This window comes from Bison bison, unplaced genomic scaffold (assembly GCF_000754665.1).
Source record: "Bison bison bison isolate TAMUID 2011002044 unplaced genomic scaffold, Bison_UMD1.0 scf7180017864527, whole genome shotgun sequence".
Taxonomy (NCBI): domain Eukaryota; kingdom Metazoa; phylum Chordata; class Mammalia; order Artiodactyla; family Bovidae; genus Bison; species Bison bison.
Genome location: NW_011495078.1, coordinates 3,119,124 through 3,127,964, shown reverse-complemented (window position 1 = coordinate 3,127,964; position 8,841 = coordinate 3,119,124).

The window sequence follows — 8,841 nt, the reverse complement described above, 5'->3', positions numbered from 1 at the left end:
ATCCCTGAATTTTGCTCCTGGCAGTAGGAGTTCGGCCCAGCGAGGAGCTGTCTTTTTGAGTCTGCAGCCCTACATATGTTTTTGACTCACGTTGGCTGTATCAGGGGTCCCCAAGCCCCAGGATCTAATGCCTGATGACCTGAGGTGGAGCTGGTATAATAATAGCAGAAATAAAGTGCACATTAAGTGTAATGTGCTTGAGTCATCCTGAAAGCACCCCTTCGCCACCCCCAGTCCATGGAAAAGCTGGCGTCCCTGAAACCAGCCCAGAAAGGGCCGAGACCCCTCGAACAGATGAAAAATCACCTACCGGCTTCGCATGCGGAACCTGTTTCTTAGAAAGAAATGGCAGCCCACTACAATATGCCTGCCTGGAGAATCCCATGGACAGAGGAGCCTGGCGGGCTACAGTCCACAGGGTCACAAAGAGTCAGACTCGACTGAGCGACTCACCAGCACCCCGCCCTGTGGTGTCTCAATGACCGTCATCCTAGTGTTTACTGGACACTGAGGAAGAGGAGTCGCAATTCAATCCCCTCTAACAAATACATCCTTAAAGTATGTAAATACACAATGAACTCGAATGCTCCCAGAGCCTTCCTTATTCAGAAGGGCCTCCCCCCCATGACTCAGCTGGAAGGTTTTGCTATTAATTGCATTGTACCTGCCCCACTTAAGGATTTCTCCATTTTTTATCATTCTGGAGCTTAAGTACTCATGACTCACACATTTCAAATCATCCTCTACCCTCACTTGGCAGAATGATGTCACCCCAAATTTTCCTCCGGGTAAAACAGGGGGCTGAGAGTTGCCATCTGCATTAGACACAGAAACCCATGTCTCCATACCTCTGTTCTCCTAGGAAGCACCTCATTCCTCATTCCAAACATCTCCCTAGGCAAAAGTGTCCACTAAAGCTCGTAATTTCTATGCATGTACTTTTCAGTCTGGCTTCAGAGAGGGTCAGTAATGAAAAAAACAGTCAAAACATTTTTTGCATGAGTGTTTCTAATAATCATTGTTTCCTTTCACTGATTTTGGGGACTGTAATACTTCTACAGGGGGCTTCCCAGATGTCTCAGTGTAAAGAATCTGCCTGACAATGCAAGAGACGCAGGAGACTTGGGTTCAATCTCTGGGTCAGGAAGATCCCCTGGAGGAGGAAATGGCAACCCACTTCAGGGTTCTTGCCTGGAGAATCCCATGGACAGAGGAGTCTGGTGGGCTACAGTCCATGGGGTCACAGTTGGATACAACTGAGTCAACTTAGCACACACACATACACGTGATAAATCTGAGTATCTTTTCTGTATAATTTTGACACATTTAAGTGTTTTACTTATTAAAAAGTAAAATTTAATCAAAATAATAAAAAAGTAAATATTGAAATTAAGAGTAGTTGCAAATTAACCAAGATGCATATCCAAGTAATGTATGTGCTTAGTCTCTCAGTCGTTCCTGACTCTGTGGGACCCCCGTGGACTGTAGCCCACCAGGCTCCTCTATCTGTGGAATTTTCCAGGCAAGAGTACTGGAGTGTGTGGCCACTTCCTCCTCCAATCAAAATAACAGTGTAATCATATATTAAAGAAATTAATTCAGCTAACTTTTGAATGAGTACTTTGTACATCTTTACTAGATGTACAAAGAGATGAAAAGAATTCCAAAGAGAACTTGAATTTTACTTAATAACTCTGCTGATAATTTGGTATCATAAACATAATTCTGAACCTATTTTGCTTTGTGTTAGAATCACCCAGATGAGTTGACATGTTAATAAGAGCCATAGAGAAACATGAGGAAGAATTCTGTGGTTTAAGATTTGGTTTTGTTTTCAGAATAAAACAGAAAACAAACAAACAAACAAAAACAACCGAGCTCTGTCCACTGAAAGCACCTTAACAAACCCTATTAGCAGTGAATACACGGAGCACACAGACCTAGGTTTCCAATTGGTCAGTGTCACCTCCGAGTCAGTGAGCCTGGGTGGTCTGGGCTGACAGGAACGCAAGGAAGCCCTCACAGCAACACAACACGGGAGCTGGCTTGAAAGGGGGTCCCATGCGCCAACTCTGAGGCTCTTCTGCTGCAGTTACAGGAGGAATGATACAGACCTTTATATTTTAAACAAATAGAAGAAAAAATTTAAACCTAAAAAAAGAAAACTTGACTCGATTAATCACAAGAGGCAGGACCTGCCACATCAATAAACAAGCCCGAGGCATTGCCCATTAAAAGCCTAAATTAAAAATATCAGAAGTCATAGCAAATATAGACAGGTTATCTTCACTTACGGAAAGATGGTAAAATTCAAAATGCATTTTTTTAAAAAATCAAAGTGCATTTAAAAAAGGAGAGAGAGAACAAAATTAAAGAAGGAGAGGAAGACAAGGAACCCAGTAGCTGAAACAGAATTCACCGTCAGATACATCGCCTTCTGTGAAAAATCCCTTCAAGTCTCGTGACCCCGGATCTGCTCAACGATAAAAGCGGGGTAACGTGGAAGTCTACCGTGTGCAGTTGGCGTGAGTGTGAAATGGGAAGACACGTGTGACGGCAGTTTGTCAACTGTGCAAACATCAGCTGCCGTGGTTTCATCTGAAATCACTGCTTTGGGCTTACACTGCTCCATCTCTTCACTCTCTGTTGCCGTTTCTGGGGTCGCACAGAATCGGACATGACTGAAGCGTGCAGCAGCAGCCCTTGGAACAGCAGAAAAATACTGAACTTAGCCTTTCCTAGGTGATCTCAGACAGCCCTGAGGCGAAGAAATAAAAAGAATAAATATGGGTCCTATTTGTTATTCTGTTTTGCCCTGGGAAAGATAAAAATTAACAGGCCAGTCCCTGCTATGTGCCAAGTGAAGGGGTCTGATGTTGCTCCTTCAGAAGGAGCTCTGGGCTGGAACCCTAGGGTCCAGGCTCTAAATCCTGGTTAGTAGGTAGCCCCTCTTTGTGCGTGTGCTGCAGAGCAGAGAGGCAAAAGGATGTATATGTTGTTGTTTAGTCCCTCAGTCATATCTGACTCTTTTGCGACCCCAAGGACCGTAGCCCTCCTCTGTCCATGGGATTCTCCAGGCAAAAGTACTGGAGGAGGCTGCCATTTCCTTCTCCGGGGGGTCTTGCCAACCCAGGGATCAAACCGACGTCTCCTGCATTGGCAGGCAGATTCTCTTCCACTGAGCCACCACGGAAGCCCAACCTGAGAGGATGCACAGTGAGTCACTACATGATCATTCTAAAATGTTACGATTCTCATCGTAATCAGATAATCGACATTTTGGCGGAAAAATAACCACAGTAGAATAGCTAAAGGATTTTTTTTTGTTCCAACCGAAAAATATAAAAGCCACGGTCAACCCCAAAGGAGGAGGTGGCCTGTCCACAGTCAAAGAATGAAACCCATCAGAGGTGTACAGTCGGTTTTAAGAATATATACATGTTAAAATAAGTAAAGCAGAAAAGTGACTTCAAGGATTCACTGTGCTGGGAGCACGAGCCCATTGTCTTCAAAGAAGGCTGTGACATTTATTCCCAAGATGTGGTGTTTCTTTCTGGATGATGAAAATAGAGATGATTTGGAACTGGAAACAAAGCCCCCCTCCTTAATGTTTTGACAGTGTTAGACCTTGCCTCCGGCAAGCCCAAGGAAGAAGACGAAGAAACACAAGGAATTCAGAGTGCCAGGGTTTATCAAAGTCAAACAGGATCTTTTTCAAAACTGCAAGGAAAGTTTAAAAGATGATTTCATAGAAAAGAACATCCAACCCGACCAAGTAGGGGTATTACTAAGAGGAGCTCCTGAAATGCACACGTCTTCAGGGTACAGCCACACTGGTAGGTCCTTTGAAATCTAAAGCTGTGGCAAGAACTGTAAAGTGGGAATTTAAAGAATTCCTGTGTGAGTCTCCACAAAATCTAGAAGGATTCTAGATCAAAGCAACAGGAAAGACCCCTAAACTGCTCTCTCGTTGCACATTTTAAATACATGTGTGTGCTCACTCACTCGGTCATGTCTGACCCTTTGTGACCCCGTGGACTGTAGCCCGCCAGGCTCCTCTGTCCATGGGATTCTCCAGGCAAGAATGATGGAGTGGGTTGCCATTTCCTTCTCCAGGGGATCTTCCTGATGCAGGGATGAAACCTGAGCTCCCTGGGTCTCCTGCACTGGCAGGTGGATTCTTTACCACTGAGCCACTTGGGAAGCCCTTTAACTACTTAGATAGCTATTAAAACTGAAATTGAACTAGGCAGACAGCATAACTTTTTCTTTTCCCCAAGTAAAACCATTATGCGTTTGCTTGGTCTGTAGTCGTCTTTCCCTCGAATATACTAGGGGTGGGGAGAAGCAACGACAGCAGAATGAATGGCTTCCTAAGCCATCATTCCAAAGAGAGCATCTTAGGCCCTTGAAACAATCAAACAATCCATATTCTTGAGAATTTACCATGTGGTGAGTCTACAGTGGTCCCAGGGTTTACAAAAACTGAAAATTCCAGAGCTCCAGGTCCTGAGTATATAACAATCTCTACCCTTGAGTAATAGTAGCAGCCGTAAGACTTAAAGCATACAAATTTAGCCACTGTGAGAAGAGGTAGCTTGCGGACGATAATAAACTAATTCTGAGACATGGAGTTATATGCCACCCCAAAATCCCATCTTGCCACATGGCACCCCCAAACCCAGATTGTTTTACACCTGGACAAATTCTTAGATGTTAGATACCAAAGGTAATATCCCTTTGAATAGACAAAGAAATGCATTAAAATTAATGCTGTAGGGGCTTCCCAGGTGGCGCAGTGGTAAAGAATCTGCCTGCCAATGCAGGAGACGCGGGAGACCAGAGTTCGATTCGTGGGTCAGGGAGATTCCCTGTAGAAGGAAATGACAACCCATTCTAGTATTGCCTGGGCAATCCCACAGACAGAGCAGGCTGGCAGGTTACAAGCCAGGGGGTCACAGAGAATCGGACACGACTGAACAAGCACACAACGCAAATGTTGCGTAACAGGAGCTAACGTCGTGTTGGAGGTCAGTTATGCTTCAAAAGCAAAAAAGCAACGTAGAAAAAGAGGTCAGATTTGTGTTTACAGAGGTAGGGAGGGGGAGGAGGAACTGGATGAAGGTGGTCAAAAGGCATGAACGTCCACTTAGAAGATAAACAAATACTAGGAAGGGAATCCTCAACACGATGCATACAATTAGCCCTGCTCTGTCATCCATGAAGACTATTAAGGGAGTAAAGCCTAAGAGTTCTTCTCTTATGCAAAAATACTGTTTTTCTTTTTTTTTTTTTTTTATCTTGGATCAATATGAGGATGGTGGGTGTTCACTAAACTTATGAATGTACATTTCATGATGTCTGTAAGTTAATTCATCATGTCATACACCTTCGGCAGTGCTGGGGAGTTCCCCGGTGGCCTAGAGGTCAGGATTCGGAGCTCTCACTGCTACGGCCCCAGGTTCAATCCCTGGTCGGAAAACTGAGATCCCACAAGAAGCACTGCCAAAAAGAAAAAGAAAAATATTGAACAGTGCTGGAGACTTGGGTTTGATCTCTATGAGGAACATCCCCTGGAGAAGGAAATGGCACCCCACCCCAGTATTCTTGCCTGAGAAATGCTATGGACAGAGAAGCCTGGTGGGCTATAGTCCATGGGGTCCCAAAGACTCGGACATGACTGACTGACTGAGTACACACATATGTCAATTATATCTCAATAGAACTGAAAGGAGATTCTTTTTCCCATATTGGCGATTACAGAATATTGAGTAGAGTTCCCTGAGCTATAGTGTCCTTGTTGATTATCTACTCCATACACAGTACTGTGCAAACATCAATCCCAATCTCCTGGTTTATCCCCAGAAAGTTTGAAATAATGGATATACGTATATGCATAGCTGAACCCTTTTGCCGTGTTCCTGAGACCAGCACAATACTGTAAATCAACCATACACCAATACAAATAAAAATTTAAGTTAAAATAAGCCACAGCCCTATTTTAGAAACAACTGGGATAAAAAGAACAAATAATGAAGGAATTATTTTATCCATCCCAGGTTATTTTCTTGTAAAGGTTGCCTTCTGTGGTTTTATTCATTCCTTCATTTTGGCTTTTGCCCAGGAGCTGGCTTTGGTATGAGGGGCTGAGTGGGGAGTGGGAGACCCCACTGCCCTTTCTGAGTTGATCCCAACCTCAACGGGAACACAAACGCTCTCTTTCTCACCAGAGGGAAATCTGAGGCCAGAATTTCCCTGGACAGGCATTTCACCCCAAAGATTCAGGGGAGAGAGGTTCAGATTTATTCTCTTCGGAGGATCAAGAAGACAGCCCCAGGGAAAGCAGACGCCCCCTTGCCCAATCCGGGTGCGTTATTTTGAAACAGTCAAAGGTCAACCCCAAACTGTTTCCGTGAGGTCACTTCTTGTTCGTCGTCCACAGAGATGTTTGCCCACAAGCGGAAGTAAAAGCACAAAGGACAGAAAGCCCTCAAAAGGAGAAAAGAGAGCCCCGGAGAGCCGGCCCACATAGTTTCCATGTCACAGTCCCCACAGCTCACATTCTGTTCCCGCCGATGAGGAAACAGTCTAATGTACAGTCCTGTCCCCTCAGCTATTAATACCTTGGAAGGCGTCCAGACCCACACGGGTACTGGGGAATCGTCTGTCCTCAGCAATCGCAGCAGCGTCTACATGTTTTCCTTCTATGCCCAGGCCTCCGTGTCTCCTGCCTGCCTGCCACGTGTGAACCGTCTAATTTTCCAGTCACACATAAGCCCTGATTAGTGGTGATAAGGACCGAATATTTTTTTTTTAACGAGGCTTAAAAAACCACAAAGAACTCGGAGTTCCAAAACACGCCATTAGCACTTTCCAGTCCTATTTTAGAAAGCCAACAGGAAAAATGTAAAATGCAATGGGTTGGGAAGGTTTTTCATCAAAGTAGCGTTGTAATTTTAAGTGGGAGTTTTGTATTGAAACCCCCTGATGGTAAGCGTGATTAAGAGAAGCTTGGCTTCACTGTTTACAGCAAACCTTGATTAAATACAACCAAGCAAATGAAACAAACAAACAAAAATTTGTTTTTCAAGTTCCTTCCAGAATGTTCTGTGGTCCTTATTACCCAGAAGAATTATCTTGGAGGTAAAAAAAGGAAGGCTCCACGGACCTGACCATCTGCCTCGGGGCCCCTCCCTCCGTATTTGCTTCAGTCCTTGGCCCATCTGTATAGTTTGGCTTCTCTGGTTTGTCTTTTGAGTTTCAGTTTTTCAAAAAGCAGATACCACGCCAGCTTATTTTATGTTCAACATCTCTCACTGGGGGCTTTATTAAATGCTAAGGAATAATAAGGCTTACAATTGCATTTTGACTCCCTGGTATTTTTTTTTTTTTCCTGAAGAAAGGCTGAACATCATGTGTCTTTATTTTCCTCTGAGCCTTAGGTACTCGGAGGCCCAGGGCATTCAAAACGGGACCACTTGGGAGGGGGTGGTGACTATACACCTGACCTCCACAACCCATACCCCTGTCTCCTCCTGCTCCTGATTCTATAAAAGTAGTAGGCACAGGGCAAGTATCATGTAACCAACATCAGAAAGGCAAGAAGAATTCATCTGTCAAGTGAAAATCTGTCCTGACTGCATAATGGTCACAGCACAGCGACTTGGAGTCAGCAGGGAAGCTGGCTGAGGAAACAGCCATGGAGGCGCCCTCAGGCTGCAGCTCTGCTCTTCCTTCCCCATCCTTCTCCTCCTTCCGCCTCCTTTTCTCTTCTTCTAGTTTTGAATGAAATAGGAATGGTCCTGGGTGGGGTGGGGAAGGGGGTCAGAGGATGTTTCGGGGTGACCTTCTGCTATAAAATGTTCATTCAGAATGACCTTTCTGAGACTTCCCTGGTGGTCCAGGGTTAAGCGCCTGCCCAGGTAGGGCGCACGGGATCCCTCCCTGGTCCAGGAAGATCCCCCAGGCCGGCCGCAGAGCAGCTGAGCCCGAGCTGCCACCACTATGCAGCGTGTGCTCTGGAGCCGGGGCTCGGCAACAGCAGACGCGCCCGCAGTGAAAAGGCCGCAAACCAGAATGAACAGCAGCCCCCGCTCGCCGCAGCCAGAGAAAAGCTTGCAAGCAGCAATGAAGACCCAGTGCAGCCAAAAATGAGCAAATAAACAATGACCTTTCCAATTTCAAGAACTGGAAACGTGGCTTTGAATTCGAGTGAACGAATCTCCCGCACTCTTCACTCTTCACCTGGTAGAGACACCCGGTCATTCATGACTGCTAATGATCTTGTGTTTTTGTTTGCTTGCTTGTTTTTTACAATGAGTTCCAGGAACTTGCTGAGTCCAAGTCAGCAGAGGAGACAGTTGGGAGAGGAACACGGGACAGGGCAGGGGAGACGGGGTGTCCTGGAACAGCCAGGGAGTGTGGACCCCCAGGGGAGACAGGAATCTTCAGTCTCTCGCTGCTGGGACCCTCCCCCGTTACTGACAGGGGCATATTCAGGAGAAACTGACCCACTTGTCATGTAAAGAAAAGAAAGCTGATGACCACGGCCTTGATCCCACATCCACCCGGCTTTCACTGCAAAGGATTTTTTTTTTTTTAATGCTCTCATCTATCAGAATTTCTCATTCCTGCCCAACGCTGCTCCTCTACTCCACTCTTTTCTTCATCTCTCCTTATTCTCAGCTCTTCAAAGTTTACCTCTGACACTCCTTGAGCCTGTAAGGATCCAGGCACAGTATAATATGCTTTTGCAACTCTTTAGTATTCTCTATATTAATGCCTTAAGTCTGGTGAGGCCAAAACGGTGTCTCTTTGTTTCACGTCTTTTATTCAGAAAGC